We start from the raw sequence: 16,110 nt of genomic DNA, 5'->3' as shown, positions 1-16,110 counted from the left end.
GCAGGCCGCATTAGAGATGATGAGACAGAGATTGTGCGAGGCACCAATTTTGGCCCTGCGAGAGGGCACGGAGGATTTTGTTCTGTACTGCGATGCACCCATTGCAGGATTGGGCGCGGTATTGATGCAGAGAGGGCATGTCATCGCCTACGCGTCGAGGCAGCTGAAGCCTCACGAGGCGAACTACCCGACACATGATTTGGAGTTGGGGCCTGTGGTGTTCGCCCTCAAGATTTGGCGTCATTACCTCTATGGGGTTCGTTGTACGATTTACACGGACCAAAAGAGTTTGAGGTATCTCATGGACAATCCAAATCTGAATGTGAGGCAGCATCGGTGGCTTGATGTGGTGAAGGACTATGATTGTGAGATCCTCTACCATCCAAGGAATGCCAATGTCGTGGCCGATGTGCTTAGCTGCAAGGCAGCACCGATCAGGGATATCTATCTAAGGATGACAGTGTTGACTCCGCTTCTGGAGTGGATCCGGGAGGCTCAGCAGGAGGCTATGAAGGAGGAACATCGGAAGAGTGAGCGGATTGTGGGGCAAGTTTCCTCTTTCGACTATGGTAGCCGAGGGTTATTGACTCTTCACCGTAGGGTGTGGGTCCCTTATCATGGAGGAGTGTGCCAGGTCCTGATGGAGGAGGCCCACAAGTCCCGATTCTCCATTCATCCCGGGGTGACGAAGATGTATAGGGATCTTCGTCTAGACTATTGGTGGCCCTACATGAAGCTGGATGTGGCATGGTACGTGGAGCGGTGCTTGACCTGCAGGAAGGTCAAGGCCGAGCATCAGAGACCTCACGGCAAGATGCAGCTGTTGGATATCCCGTTGTGGAAATGGGAGGATATTATGATGGATTTTATCACGAAGCTTCCCAAGACCGCGCGGGGGATGGATTCGACATGGGTCATCGTGGATCGATTGACCAAGAGCGCCCACTTTATTCCGATTCAGGAGATCATCTCGGCCGAGAAATAGGCCGATATCTATATCAGGGAGGTGGTGGCGCGACACGGAGTGCCAGTTTCGGTAATTTCAGACAGAGACGTGCGGTTTACTTCCAGGTTTTGGAATAGGTTTCACGATGAGCTGGGTACTCGTCTGCATTTTAGCACCGCCTTTCACCCGCAGACGAATGGCCAGAGAGAGCGGACCATCCAGACTCTGTAGGATATGCTGCGGGCATGCGTTTTAGATTTTGGAGGTAGTTGGGATACCTACCTCCCATTGGCGGAGTTCTCGTATAATAATAGCTATCTTGCGAGTATCTACCGTCCTCCCTTCGAGATGTTATATAGGAGGAGGTGTAGGACCCCGATATGTTAGGGCGAGTTTGGCTAGAGAGTCATGGGGATCACCGAAGTAGTGCTCGTGACGACAGAGAAGATTCAGCAGGTCCAGAGCAGGCTTCAGACTGCTCAGAGTCGGCAGCAAAGTTACGCCGATAAGCGTCGATCAGACCTGGAATTACAGGTCGGGGATATGGTTTTCCTGAAGGTGTTGCCATGGAAGGGCGTCATCCGATTCAGGAAGCGGGGCAAGTTGGGCCCAAGGTATATCAGACCGTTCAGAGTTGTATCCCGGGTGGGCAAGGTGGCGTATCGGCTGGATCTACCAGCCGAGCTCAGTCAGATCCATAGCACCTTCCACGTCTCTCAGTTGCGGAAGTGCCTAGTGGATGATACGGTGGTGGTACCCTTGGAGGACATTCAGGTTGATGGCGGCCAGAATTACATCGAGCAACCTGTAGCGATCCTTGACCGAAAGTCGAAGGATCTGAGGAACAAAAGAGTAGAACTCGTGAAGGCGCAATGGCACCACCGGAAGGGGTCGAAATGGACTTGTGAGCCGGTGGATGAGATGATGGAGCACTACCCCGAGTTGTTTCAGGATCGAGCGGCAGACTTCGAGGACGAAGTCTAAAATAAGTGGGGGAGATTTGTAGCACCTAGTTCTTGGTATGTGTTCTGTTATTAAATCTTCTTTTTTTTTGCACTATTGGCCTTGGACTCGGCGAGTCGAAGGAATGACTCGCCGAGTAAAGCGGGATGAGGCGCGGGGTTTAAGTGGCGAACTCGGCGAGTCGAGTCCCGGACTCGGCGAGTGGCCGCTATTTGGGCAAAAACCCTAATCCGGGGGTTTTCACCCTATTTAAACGACCTTATGCAGCCTCCTTTCCCCCTTTATGCTCCCAAACACTCCTCATAGCAAACCCTAGCCGTTTTTGTGAAGATCTAAGGCTTTTCGAGTGATAGTTGTGAGTTTTGTTCTCAAGGAAGAAGGAAGAGCATAGAATGTCACACCCCAAAACCACAAACGGCGGAAACGTTCAGGGGTGGAGGATGTCATGTACAGTATCACAACAGTGTAATATAATAAACAAGCAACAACATCATCCATTGCATTATAAGTAAAGTTTTAATACATGTGTGTTCTTTCATTGTAATAAGACACCAAAAATATACAATCAAAATAAAAGACGAGACTTGGCTGCTCCGTCTTCTCAAAACCTGGCCATCGTACCTGTCTGCTCCGTCTTCTCAAAACCATTTCATGTGACACCTTTTGAAATATGTGAAATCTACTGAGTGAAAACACAGTTATAAAATACATAAGATTGATTTAATAACATACTGTTTTCTACTTGTATTCCCCCCCCCCCCATTAAAGCATTTAAAATCATTTAAAACATTGATTAAGGGGTATGAACTCACCTGTAGTTGGTGGTTCGGATGCACTAGACGGTGTAGGATTGCTAGGTGTCAAGTGAGGACTTGTACACACACTACGATCCTAATGAACATATAATCACACATATATGCACTCAGTTAGTCTCAAATTACTAATTGATAATGTTAAGACATCCTAGACATAATAAACACTTTATATAAGTGTTTTAAGCCCTAAGGATTGCATCTAAGCTATTGTGGGACAAGGCACTTGTGTTTAGGGTTCCAAAGCACCCCATATATGAGTTTACTCCTCATATACCAACACACATGGAGTTTACGGTTGCAAACTCTTGAGTTTATGGCCGTAAACTCCTAACCATGGGTGTATTGTGTGTTTTGAAGTTCCAAATGATTCCTAGAATTATTCCAACTTGGTGGTTAAATTCTTGGAAGGGTTTAAGGTCTAGAAACACTCCATTTAGGAGTTTACGGCCCCAAGGCCATTTCCTTTGGAGTTTACGGCCGTAAACTCCCTTGGAATGGTGTTTTTGTTGCTTTCAAGTCTCTTGCACATGTGGTATAGGTTCTAGGCTTTTATTCCAAGCATATGAAGTCATTAGGCACACTTTGGTGCCCTTCTTTCATGTTTACGGCCCAAGAACCATGTCTTGGCCGTAAACTCACTTTGGAAGGTGATTTTGATGTGTTTTGGTCCTTGATTTAAGTGGGAACAATTCCTAGTAAATGTCCAATGCTTTAGGTGCCTTAAAAGCACCCTTTTGTGCATGATTTAGGAGTTCACGGCCCAAGATATTCTTGGGCCCTAAACTCCCAAACTTGGGTGATCTTTGCTTGATTTCATGTCCCTAATACACATATAAATGAGTCTAAGGCAGTAGCATAACACAAGGGTCGGTCTCGGCTTTGTTTCGGGAGTTTACCGCCTAAGAACACCTTGGGGAGTAAACTCCTAAATCTAGTGATTTAGCCTTCTAAATCATGTTATAAACACATAGTAAGCTTTCTAACACTACTAGAAAGAGGTACTCACGTTTTGGTATAAAAACCCGAAGATCCGTGAGAGATAAAATGGCTTTTCTCTAGTTGGAAATGTGAATAATGAAAGAATTTGGTTCATAATTCTATTTATAGTCCTGAGATATTTTTGGCAGAAAATATTTTTATTCCCGAAATGATCTCTAATATAATAGAGTGTTGGAATAACAGTGTTGCACAAAACCCTAGTGCACCCACTCTCCTAATATTTCCTGAAGTGTAAACCCTGAATTACTCAAACTTAAACTAAAAAGTCTGAAAATTAACTGTGACTGCTATAACTTCTATTGAAGTGATATAGTTTGTACAGAATGGAAATTTCGGGTTGTCACATCATCCCCCCGTTAGAAGGAATTTTGTCCCGAAATTAGAATTTAAGTAATTAAGAAGTTACAAATAACTAAGCGAAAAGGTGAGGGTATTTCAGTTTCATCTGATCCTCACATTCCCAAGTGAATTCCGGTCCACGCTTTGCGTTCCAGCGCATCTTCACTATCGGGATACGGCTCTGCTTTGTTTGCTTGACCTCTCGGTCCATGATTTCTACTGGTTCCTCCATGAAGTTGAGGCTCTCGTTGATCTCGATCTTGTCGAGTGGAATAACAAGAGTCTCATCGGACAGACACTTTTTCAAGTTCGAGACGTGGTAGGTAGGATGTATGTTACTGAGTTTGTGCGGTAGATTGAGTTTGTAAGCCACAGGGCCGATTCTCGCGAGAATCTCGAAAGGCCCTATGTATCTTTGATTGAGCTTTCCATGCTTCCCAAAGCGTATGAAGCCCTTCCAGGGTGAGACCTTCAGTAGGACTCGGTCGCCCACCTGGAACTCCAATGGTTTCCTACGCTTGTCAGCGTAGCTTTTCTGTCGGTCTCGAGAGGCTTTCAGTCGTTCACGAATTTGAACGATCTTCTCCGTCGTTTCCCGAATGATATCCGGACCCGTGAGAGTGCTTTCGGGAACTCGTCCCTTAGCTAACTGGGTATCACCTACTTCAGCCCAGCACAGAGGGGATCTGCACTTTTGGCCATAGAGGGCCTCAAATGGAGCTGCCTTTATGCTCGTATGATAACTGTTGTTGTAGGAAAATTCAACAAGGGGTACATGGGTATCTCAAGTTTTTCCAAAGTCAATCACACAGGCACGCAACATATCTTCTAAGGTTTGGATAGTCCTCTGACTTTGCCTGTCGGTCTGTGGATGGTAGGCTGTACTCATGTCCAGCCTAGTTCCCAGGGAACTTTGTAATGACTGCCAGAACCTCGAAGTGAATCTACTATCTCGGTCCGAGATGATAGATAAAGGAACACCGTGCAACCTTACAATCTCCCTAATGTAAGTTCTGGTGAGTTTCTCCATCTTGTCTGTTTCTTTGATCTGTAGGAAGTGCGCAGACTTGGTCAATCTATCGACGATGACCCATATGGAATCAAGTCCACCCGTCGTCTTGGGCAACTTGGTTTTGAAGTCCATAGTGATCCGCTCCCACTTCCATTCTGGTATCTCCAGTTGTTGTAGAAGACCAGAGGGTTTCTGGTATTCGACCTTGACCTTTGCGTAAGTAAGGCATTTACTCACGAAGGTAGCACTGTCTGCTTTCATGTTAGGCCACCAGTATAACTTTTTAAGATCCAGATACATCTTATCTGAACCCGGGTGGACGGAATAACGAGTGTTGTGAGCTTCTGTCATGACCAAGTCTCTGAAGCCACCGTGTTTCGGTGTCCAAATCCGATCCATGAGGTATAAGGCTCCGCCACCCTTGACTTATATGTTCTTATCCATCCCTTTAAGGGATTCACCAGCCACATTTTTAGGTTTCAAAGCGTTGAGTTGAGCCTCCTTTATTTGCGTTGACAAGTGTGAATGGATGGTTATAGTCAAAGATTTGACCCTACGACCATAATATTATTTCCGACTTAGGGCGTTGGCTACTACATTGGCTTTACCCGGATGATAACGAATATCGCACTCGTAATCACTGAGTAGCTCGACCCACCGTCGTTGTCTCATGTTGAGCTCCTTCTGGTCGAAAATGTGTTGCAGATTCTTATGGTCTGTAAAGATCGTGCTTTTTGTACCGTACAGGTAATGTCGCCAGATCTTCAGAGCAAACACAACTGCTCCTAGTTCCAGATCGTGGGTGGTGTAGTTAACCTCATGTGTCTTTAGCTGTCTCGATGCATAGGCTATGACTTTACCTCGCTGCATCAGAACACATCCGAGCCCTTGGTTTGATGCGTCGTAATAGACCACGAAGTCTTCTATCCCTTCGGGGAGGGACAGTATTGGTGCGGTGCACAAGCCTCGTTTGAGCGTTTGGAACGCTCTTTCTTGTTTCTCTTCCTAGTCAAAGGCTACGCCCTTCTGGGTCAGTGTCGTAAGAGGTTTTGCTATGCGGGAGAAGTTCTGAATGAACCTGCGATAGTAGCCAGCTAGACCTAGAAATTGACGAATTTCAGTAGGTGTCTTTGGTGCTGACCAGTTCTCGATGGACTTAATGTTGGAAGGGTCCACGTGTATACCTTCTTCGATAACAACATGGCCCAAAAATTCGACTCGCCGAATCCAAAATTCGCACTTGGAGAACTTCGCGTAGAGCTTCTCCGACCGCAATGTTTCTAAGATTTTACGGAGATGTTGGCTATGTTCCTCCTTACTTCGAGAGTAGATGAGTATGTCATCAATGAAGACGATGACGAACTGATCCAAGTAAGGACGACACACCCTATTCATCAGATCCATGAATACTACGGGCGTGTTAGTTAATCCGAACGGCATCACTACAAACTCGTAGTGCCCATAACGAGTTCGGAAGGCTGTCTTGGGGACATCCTCCTCTAACACTCGTAGTTGGTGATATCCGGATCGTAGATCTATCTTTGAGAAGTAGTTGGCTCCTTGAAGTTGATCAAATAAATTGTCAATGTGGGGCAAGGGATAACGATTTTTAATGGTAAGTTTGTTGAGTTCTCTATTGTCGATGCACATGTGAAACGATCCATCCTTCTTCTTGACAAACAAGACCGGTGCTCCCCATGGTGAGAAGCTTGGTCGAATGAATCCCTTCTTGAGAAGTTCGTTAAGTTGACTGGAAAGTTCCTGCATTTCGGCCGGTGCCAGTCGATAAGGAGATTTGGCTACTAGGGTAGCTCCTGGCACTAAGTCGATTCTGAACTCAACTTGGCGTTGCGGTGGTAAACCGGGAAGTTCTTCTGGGAATATGTCGGGGAAGTCGCGTACTTCTGGGATGTTCTGGATGTCTTTCAGTTCTTGAATGGTATCGACGACGTGTGCGAGGAATGCATGGTACTCCTTTCGCAAACACTTCTGGGCTTAAATGCACGAAATGATGCGAAGGCTCGTACTAGTTTTTTCGTCGTAGATAATTAAGGTTTCGTTGTTAGGAAGGTTAAGACGAACTGCTTTTTCGAAGCACATAATGTCGGCACGAAGAAGACTCAACCAATCCATTCCAATGATAACGTCGAAACATTTAATTGGGACTGGCATGGGATCTATCTTGAAAGTATGGCTATCTAATGTTAAGGTACAACCTACGTATATGCAGTTTGTACTCTCTGTTTCCCCATTAGCCATTTCTACCATGAATGACTTATCTAATGCACATGGTTTTTGTTTAAGCAGGTGTGCAAATTTGTGACTTACAAAACTTCTCTCTGCTCCACTGTCGAAAAGTATGCAAGCATATGAGTTATCGAGGAGGAACGTACCAGTAACTATCGTAGGATCAGCTACTGCTTCCTCATGTCCTAGGGCCATAACTCTTCCTACTCCTCTAGCCATCCCTGCTTTAGGGCAGTTCCTCTTGTAGTGCCCCACTTCGCCACAACCGTAGCAAGCTTGGCCCATACCGGCGTTAGGCACCTGGGCGGCCTGTGCTGTTGGCGTCCTGCAGACACGGGTTGTATGCCCCTTTCTGTTGCAGTTAGAGCACTGCATCTCCTTGCAAGGTCCGTGGTGGTGGTAGTTGCACTTGGTGCACTTCGGAAGAGTTCCAGCATAAGTTTTTGCTGGTAAGGGGTTCGCAGGGACAACGGGAGTCACTGTGGCAGCATTGATTGCCACAAGTTGTTGTCTCTTGGAGGATCCTTGCGAAGCCCCGCTTTTCCTCTTAGACCACCCTTTCTTGTTGTTGTCGGGGTTGGGCTTTTGGGGTATGGGTGTAGGGATTGATGGGTTCTGAGGTTTCCGGTGATCGATGAGAGATTGTGCCAGTTCCTTGGCGCTATCGAATGTAATAGGCCTAGAAGCGATCACACTTGACTGGATCTGGGGCGACAGTCCCTAGATATATCTCTCTATCTTTTTGCTCTGGAGAGCAACCATGTCAGGGCATAAGTTCGATAGATCACAGAACCTATTTGTGTAGGTCGTGATGTCGGATCCAACCATTTGAAGACCCCATAACTCCTGCTCGAGTTTTTGTATTTCACCTCGAGGACAGTATTCTTTCATCAGCATGTCTTTCAGCTTTTCCCAGCCGATGGAATACGCCACCACCAAGGTCAGATAGTTAACATGGCTGTTCCACCATGTTAATGCTCTGTCAGAGAAGGTACAAGCTGCAAACTTGACCTTGTTGCCTTCTTGGCATCTGCAGATCTCGAAGACAGATTCCATCTTCTCAATCCACTGCCTTAACACCATAACCCCACCAGTACCATTGAAGCTGAGGGGTTTGGCGTTTGTGAAGTCCTTGTAGGTGCATTCCCAAGAGTGTCCATGGCTTTCGCCGTGGTTGGAGGGAGGTGCACCTGATCCCGATCCACTAGGGATAGGAGCATTGATTGCTGACACAACAACTGCAACCGCCGTTGTGAAGGCTGCCTGGAACATGTTGGCATCGAAAGGATTAGGTGGTTGAAGAGGTTCAGGTGGTGGTATCGGTGCGTCGTTGTTTGGGTTACGTCTTGTACTTCTGCGTGGCGGCATCTTTAACTATACGTTTAAAAGATGACGACATGGATAAGAATAAATGAACAATGAATGTGTTTCATGGACTAACTCCCCATAGCCCAACAACAGAATGAATAGAATGACTAAATGAAGAAGATAGCATTTGGATAATAATTTCCATAAGATTAGATATCTGTCAATAATACTGGAATTACAGATGTAACAAGTTCGGGAAAAATGGCCTAGAAGTAGGCCTTACATCAACCAAGATGGAAATTTTTGACAGAATTAAGATTAGATCAATACCTAACAGATCTAAGATTTATAAAGACAAGAAATTAGACCAAAGTTTTACATAGACGAGGTTATATCCAAAAGATGAGTCGAAGAGATTCTATCGGCGACGAGAACTGCTGGCATAAGTTCTTGATCCCGACAGTAGACGTTCCGTGTCCCTCATACGCTTGTCAGCTCTCACTTGCTGCGCTCGAAGTTCCCTAACTTCAGCCTGAGTTTCGGCAAGTTCCCTCTACAGATTTGCATTGCGGACCAGAGTCCTTTCATGAGCAGACTCTAGTTGGCGAATGTGGACAGCGTTAATGCCAGAGTTGGCTTCAATCTCCACGACCCGGTCAATAGTTGCCGGACCCAGTATAGTGTTTCTGGAAATTCTACGAACCATGATGGGTAGGACCCTGTCAGCAGAACCTCCTTCAGTGAGGTTGTAGAAACTTTGGTCTCCATTGTAGGGAATGGGCTGACCTTGTTCCTGGCTCCATCTAGCCAAGTTAGTGGCCCACAGAGGCGTGGGTCCTTGAAACACAGGGCGGGGGTTCAGGTTTGGGTTTTGAGCAGCTGGGGGTAGGTTGTTGACTTCAGGCTCTGAGTCAGAACTATCGGAAAAACCCTCAGCATGGTGATCATCCAAAGGGATTAGGTGATCATCTTCTGGTTCTGCCTCTAGCCAACCAGCATTGCCTTGGTTTGGGAAGTACGGATCGCCATGGTGAAATCCAGCCATTTTAATCTACACGAGAAAAGGGGTATAAGAAATAGCTAAATAGACGAACTGACAAAGATAATTACAGTAAGACCAAATACCCCTATGGTAATTCTTTATGGTTGTGTTGGTAAATTTTTAGACTTGTTGCCATATCACAACCATTCTTGGGCATATGTTAATCACTCCTTGGACCAGCATAGTTGATCAGGCTATGCCATTCCCAAGACTGACTATATATCCCCAGGCTTACTTGTGATATTCAACAATCGTAATACTTTTGTTCTTGTCATTGTGACACTGATTTTAGTGTGAATGCAGGCACGTATACTTTGTTAAATATTTTATTATTTAAAAGTATAACTCTTAGACAAAGTGTTTTAATCTCGATGTATTTATAGCTAGTATATCTTTTATGGGTTGATATACTTTATTCACTATAAACAATGCTCTGATACCAATCTGTCACACCCCAAAACCACGAACGGCGGAAACGTTTAGGGGTGGAGGACGTCATGTACAGTATCACAACAGTGTAATATAATAAACAAGCAACATCATCATCCATTGCATTATAAGTAAAGTTTTAATACATGTGTGTTCTTTCATTGTAATAAGACACCAAAAATATACAATCAAAATAAAAGACGAGACTTGTCTGCTCCGTCTTCTCAAAACCTGGCCATCGTACCTGTCTACTGTTGACCTGAGAATACAAGTTATTTTGAAAGAGAGTATCAGCTTTAAAGCTGGTGAATTCATAAGTATTTAAGTGTCATTGTCTTTCCTTGAAAAGCTGTTTTAAAAGTCATGTAAACCTTTAAATGAAAATGTTGATGTAAGTATGAAAAGCCCTAGAAAATCCCTTAGTTTCTATCAGTTTGAGATGTAGTCTTCTACCAAGACCCGAATGTTTTGTAAGTAAAATGATTGTTTTTCCTTTTTTTTACTACTACAAACAGTAAGTAGTCTAACTCATCGTTTATGTGAATATATCACAAAATAAAGTAAATAGGAAAATATAACCATGAGAGTATTACCCTTGGGTTACCAGGGATAACACGACATCGCTGAAGCGAAAGGTATAACCTAATGAACATCCGAAGATTGTTCAATTAACCTCTGTGGCGAACAGTAGGTTCCGGGAGTGGTTAGTCCCGTAACTGACTTTACATCGCTGTAGTCGAAGTAAATAACCTAATGAACATCCGAAGATTGTTCAATTAACCTTTGTAGCGAACGGTAGATTCCAGGAATGGTTAGTCCCGTAACTGACTCTACATCGCTATAAGCGAAATAGATAACCTAATGAACATCCGAAGATTGTCCAGTTAACCTCTGTAGCAAACAATAGGTTCCAGGAATGGTTAGTCTCGTAACTGACTCTACATCGCTATAAGCGAAATAGATAACCTAATGAACATCTGAAGATTGTCCAATTAACCTCTGTAGCGAACAATAGGTTCCAAGAATGGTTAGTCCCGTAACTGACTCCCATTGAACTGCGATGGGCTGGAGTGATTTTACTGAAGGTACTAATAAATCATGTTTACGAATCGAGTTTCAAGTATTCATATAAGTATACACAGGTAGATGTATCCACGTAAAGGTATTCATGTAATGTGTTCATGTAAGCATATGTAAAGGTACTCATGTATCAGGTAAGGTACTCGTAAAGACTCATGAATGAACTGACTCTTGTGTGATTTCTTGTAATAGGATTATTATTTGATATCTTCTAACTATCCCTATGGTAGTTAACTGAAAGGTAATTAGTTGTTCAAGTAGGTTTATACACACTTACTACTCAAGGGTGTGAGAAACTAAATGACAGATGTAAACTATAACATCAATACATATATAAGAATATAAGTGTATATGCATAGTTTAGTTCAAGAATGTAAAAATATTGGTTTTGCAAGATATCTAGGAGTTTTGAACAATAATTAAGAATGACTTGATGTCATTTTAATAAACATTTCAAAACTAATACTTTTGTTATCAAGGTATTTTAAGATAGAAAACCATTTCATGTGACACCTTTTGAAATATGTGAAATCTACAGAGTGAAAACACAGTTATAAAATACATAAGATTGATTTAATAACATACTATTTTGTACTTGTATTCCCCCCCCCCCATTAAAGCATTTAAAATCATTTAAAACATTGATTAAGGGGTATGAAGTCACCTGTAGTTGGTGGTTCGGATGAACTGGACGGTGTAGGATTGCTAGGTGTCAAGTGAGGACTTGTACACACACTACGATCCTAATGAACATATAATCACACATATATGCACTCAATTAGTCTCAAATTACTAATTGATAATGTTAAGACATCCTAGACATAATAAACACTTTATATAAGTGTTTTAAGCCCTAAGGATTGCATCTAAGCTATTGTGGGACAAGGCACTTGTGTTTAGGGTTCCAAAGGACCCCATATATGAGTTTACTCCTCATATACCAATACACATGGAGTTTACAGTTGTAAACTCTTGAGTTTACGGCCGTAAACTCCCAACCATGGGTGTATTGTGTGTTTTGAAGTTCCAAATGATTCCTAGAATTATTCCAACTTGGTGGTTAAATTCTTGGAAGGGTTTAAGGTCTAGAAACACTCCATTTAGGAGTTTACGGCACCAAGGCCATTTCCTTTGGAGTTTACGGCCGTAAACTCCCTTGGAATGGTGTTTTTGTTGCTTTCAAGTCTCTTGCACATGTGGTATAGGTTCTAGGCTTTTATTCCAAGCATATGAAGTCAATAGGCACACTTTGGTGCCCTTCTTTCATGTTTACGGCCCAAGAACCATGTCTTGTCCGTAAACTCACTTTGGAAGGTGATTTTGATGTGTTTTGGTCCTTGATTTAAGTGGGAACAATTCCTAGTAAATGTCCAATGCTTTAGGTGCCTTAAAAGCACCCTTTTGTGCATGATTTTGGAGTTCACGGCCTAAGATATTCTTGGGCCGTAAACTCCCAAACTTGGGTGATCTTTGCTTGATTTCATGTCCCTAATACACATATAAATGAGTCTAAGGTAGTAGCATAACACAAGGGTCGGTCTCGGCTTTGTTTCGGGAGTTTACTGCCCAAGAACACCTTGGGGGGTAAACTCCTAAATCTAGTGATTTAGCCTTCTAAATTATGTTATAAACACATATTAAGCTTTCTAACACTACTAGAAAGAGGTACTCATGTTTTGGTATAAAAACCCGAAGATCCGTGAGAGAGAAAATGGCTTTTCTCTAGTTGGAAATGCGAATAATGAAAGAATTTGGTTCAGAATTCTATTTATAGTCCTGAGATATTTTTGGCAGAAAATATTTTTATTCCCAAAATGATCTCTAATATAATAGAGTGTCGGAATAACAGTGTTGCACAAAACCCTAGTGCACCCACTCTCCTGATATTTCCTGAAGTGTAAACCCTGAATTACTCAAACTTAAACTAAAAATTTTGAAAATTAACTATGACTGCTATAACTTCTATTGAAGTGATATAGTTTGTACAAAATGGAAATTTCGGGTTGTCACATAGAAGGATCAAGAGGGGACTGAAGAATTCGAGTTTGGTTTATCATTTGCAGTCTTTGGAAGGTATAAAGTCTGAACCTTGCTCATTCGTTTGTTACATCCCTCTTTGGGGTGATTTAGGGCTTTTATGAGCCATTTTTGGTGGCCAACCATGTTTGCAAACATGGTTGGGGGTTTGGGTTTCTGTATCATGTCATTTTATGAGCCACAAGTCAGATCTAGGTTGCTTTTTGCACCAAGGAAGGCCCCATGCAACAAAAGAACCATTCTAGAGCCTTTTAAGCTCTAATGTCCCATGCATACACGTAAAGTTTGTAACTTTACGTGCTAGATCGAGTTTAGGGGCCTGGATCTATCATTTGGTTAAGTGTTGTACATAAAAATTGAAGTTCTTAATAAGGAATATGTTAGACTCGGCGAGTCCATTCTTGGACTCGGCGAGTCCAAGGGTTTTGGTCCCATATCAGTGAGGGTCGTAAGCACCAGTTGAGTGTGGAAGGGTTTTTAGGAGTCCCGGTGAGTGACCCAACGTTCTTGACTAAGCAAAGTGTTCTGGGAATTCATGGTACTCGGCGAGTGCATGAACAGACTCGGCGAGTCCAAGGCAATCTTCATGGAACTCAGTGAGTTGTTCATCAACTCGGCGAGTCGAGGATAGAACGTGTTCATAGGATGAAGAGTAACTCGATGAGTTGTTCATACAACTCGGCTAGTCAAGTCAGGACATGAGTATCAGTCGATAATGAACTCGATGAGTTGTTCATACAACTCGGCGAGTCGGATGTGTATTCAGTCAGTGTTCATTTAGAAGGAAAACTCGTCGATTCATCGCCTAACTCGACGAGTAGAGACGGGTATGAGGTCTGATGAAAGGATAAGGACTCGGCGAGTCAGGTCAACCGAAAGTTGACTTCGACTTTGACTTGGTCAAGGGGTAAAATGGTCATTTTACCCTAAGGGTAGATGTCAGTTTCTGACTAAGTGTTTTGTGGGAATTTTATCCGGAGAACTTCTGGAGCAGCCGCGACAGCAGTCAGAGGATTCCCGCACAGTTCAGCAAATATGAGGTGAGTTACCATCCAGTAGGGGTGGGTCTAAGGCCACAATGCCGGCCCACCATTGAGGAGTATTTAGAAGATAATTGTCATTGTGATAATTTATCTTTGTTTGATATGCGTTTGGTTATGTGTTATATCTGAATGATATGTTGCATGATAGGGATAGATTCCCTGGTAGTGGTCCGTAGGACCAAGGGGTAGGTCAGTACCCTAATATGTCTGAATGTGTGCTTATACCTACTATTGTATGCTAGTGGTAGGGGGTGGAATAGTCCCCAGTTACTGGTTGAAAGATACCGATGACGATTACCGGTTGAAAGATACCGATGATGGTTACCGGTTGAAAGATATCGATGACGATTACCGGTTGAAAGATACCGATGGTATTGTATGGTATGTGGTATGATGGGGGAACTCACTAAGCTTTGTGCTTACGGTTTCAGTTTTTGGTTTCAGGTACCTCTTCGTCTAAGGGGAATGAGTCGACGGCGTAGCATGGCATCACACATATATGATTTTTCCGCATGGTGTTTTCTGGGATTGTACTCTGATATGACATTTGTTCATGATTTTTCCGCATGGTTTGGAGATGTCATGTTTTTACAATACTTTCCAATGAATGTTTTATGAATTAATTAATCAAAAAAAAAAAGAAATTTTTGGGCTTGAATTTTGGGATGTTACAGTCCCAAAAATCATCATCCTTATCAAATTTCCAAAATAATGTTGGCTCGTGTTTCGAATATTTACTAACCCACCGTCAGTTAGGGTATCCTTTTTTTCTATTTGATTGCAGATGTAGCTAAGCAAGTGATTGGCTTCATCATCTCGTGTAGGTTGGAGTCATTTGTGCAATGGTGGGGCGAGTACATCATGGATCAGGATTGTTCTCATCTTCTTACATTGATTCCCATGAGGGGAAAAATAGTTGTTTTATACTCGTGACTTACCAGATAAGTTTATAACGTTTCAGGCCTGGAAGAAAATACTACATCTTGCTTTCGCAGGAATTTGCATGCTAGGTTTGGACTTGAGACTGCAATGACATGGGTCGATGGTTTTAGCTTGATGCAAAGTATTGGGGTATTAAACTGGTCCATGAGTTTGTACATGGATCCATCAGAAAGTTGGCCGATTTAGAAGCATTTGAATGGTGCAACCAATGAATGGTAAATGAGTTGGCCCAGGTGGTAATCCTGGTTAGTTTCTTGTAGTTTTGTTGATAACATACTTGCAAAAGAAGATGAAGATGATGAAGATAGCTGAGACGCTGACCACCAGAATAGCCAGTGATGAACACCAAGAAAGATGCATTTGAATGGGAAACAAAATTTGGGTTGACCTTATTATTGCTAAGACGTTATACATGAATTAAGATGCATAGTATGATGATCGATGGTTATGATCTGCTCTTAGGTGCATGTTTTAGGTGATATATAGTCCAAATATTTTTCCAAATTTGATGAAGATTCAAGAATCACAAAAATACCCTGAACAATAAAAACGGAAGCGGGACCTTATCGTCTACATAATAATTTGATGACCCTACAAACATATGGTCTAACAAAGAACACATCTCATTTGAAGTCTTAAAAAACTTTGTTCTAAGGGCATGCATGTTTAAAATGGTATTCGTCCCAACCTTGTGTTGTTATTTGTGATACTAAGGCTCTGTTTAACCTGCTAGGTGATAATTATAAAACTGACTGATAGCTGAAAAACTAATTGATAATTGAAAAGTTAACCGGTAAAAAATTACTTTTCGTTGAAACTAGCGGATAAGCTAGCACCAAAACATAAAATGACATAAAATAACATGTAAAAAATGTTTCCATAATAAATTAAATTAAAGTAAGGTAAAT

General features: G+C 42.8%; 1 pseudogene; it reads right to left on the bottom strand.

The window, feature by feature from the left end:
• The window catches only part of LOC122197193 (isoleucine N-monooxygenase 1-like), a 41,980-nt pseudogene extending 26,586 nt beyond the window's left edge, over positions 1-15,394 (bottom strand).
• Between the last annotated feature and the right edge of the window lie 716 nt (positions 15,395-16,110).

This window comes from Lactuca sativa, chromosome 3 (assembly GCF_002870075.4).
Source record: "Lactuca sativa cultivar Salinas chromosome 3, Lsat_Salinas_v11, whole genome shotgun sequence".
In the NCBI taxonomy this organism is placed as follows: Eukaryota; Viridiplantae; Streptophyta; class Magnoliopsida; order Asterales; family Asteraceae; genus Lactuca; species Lactuca sativa.
The sequence above is the reverse complement of the archived record's forward strand: the minus strand, read 5'-3'. Positions and strand labels throughout refer to the sequence as shown.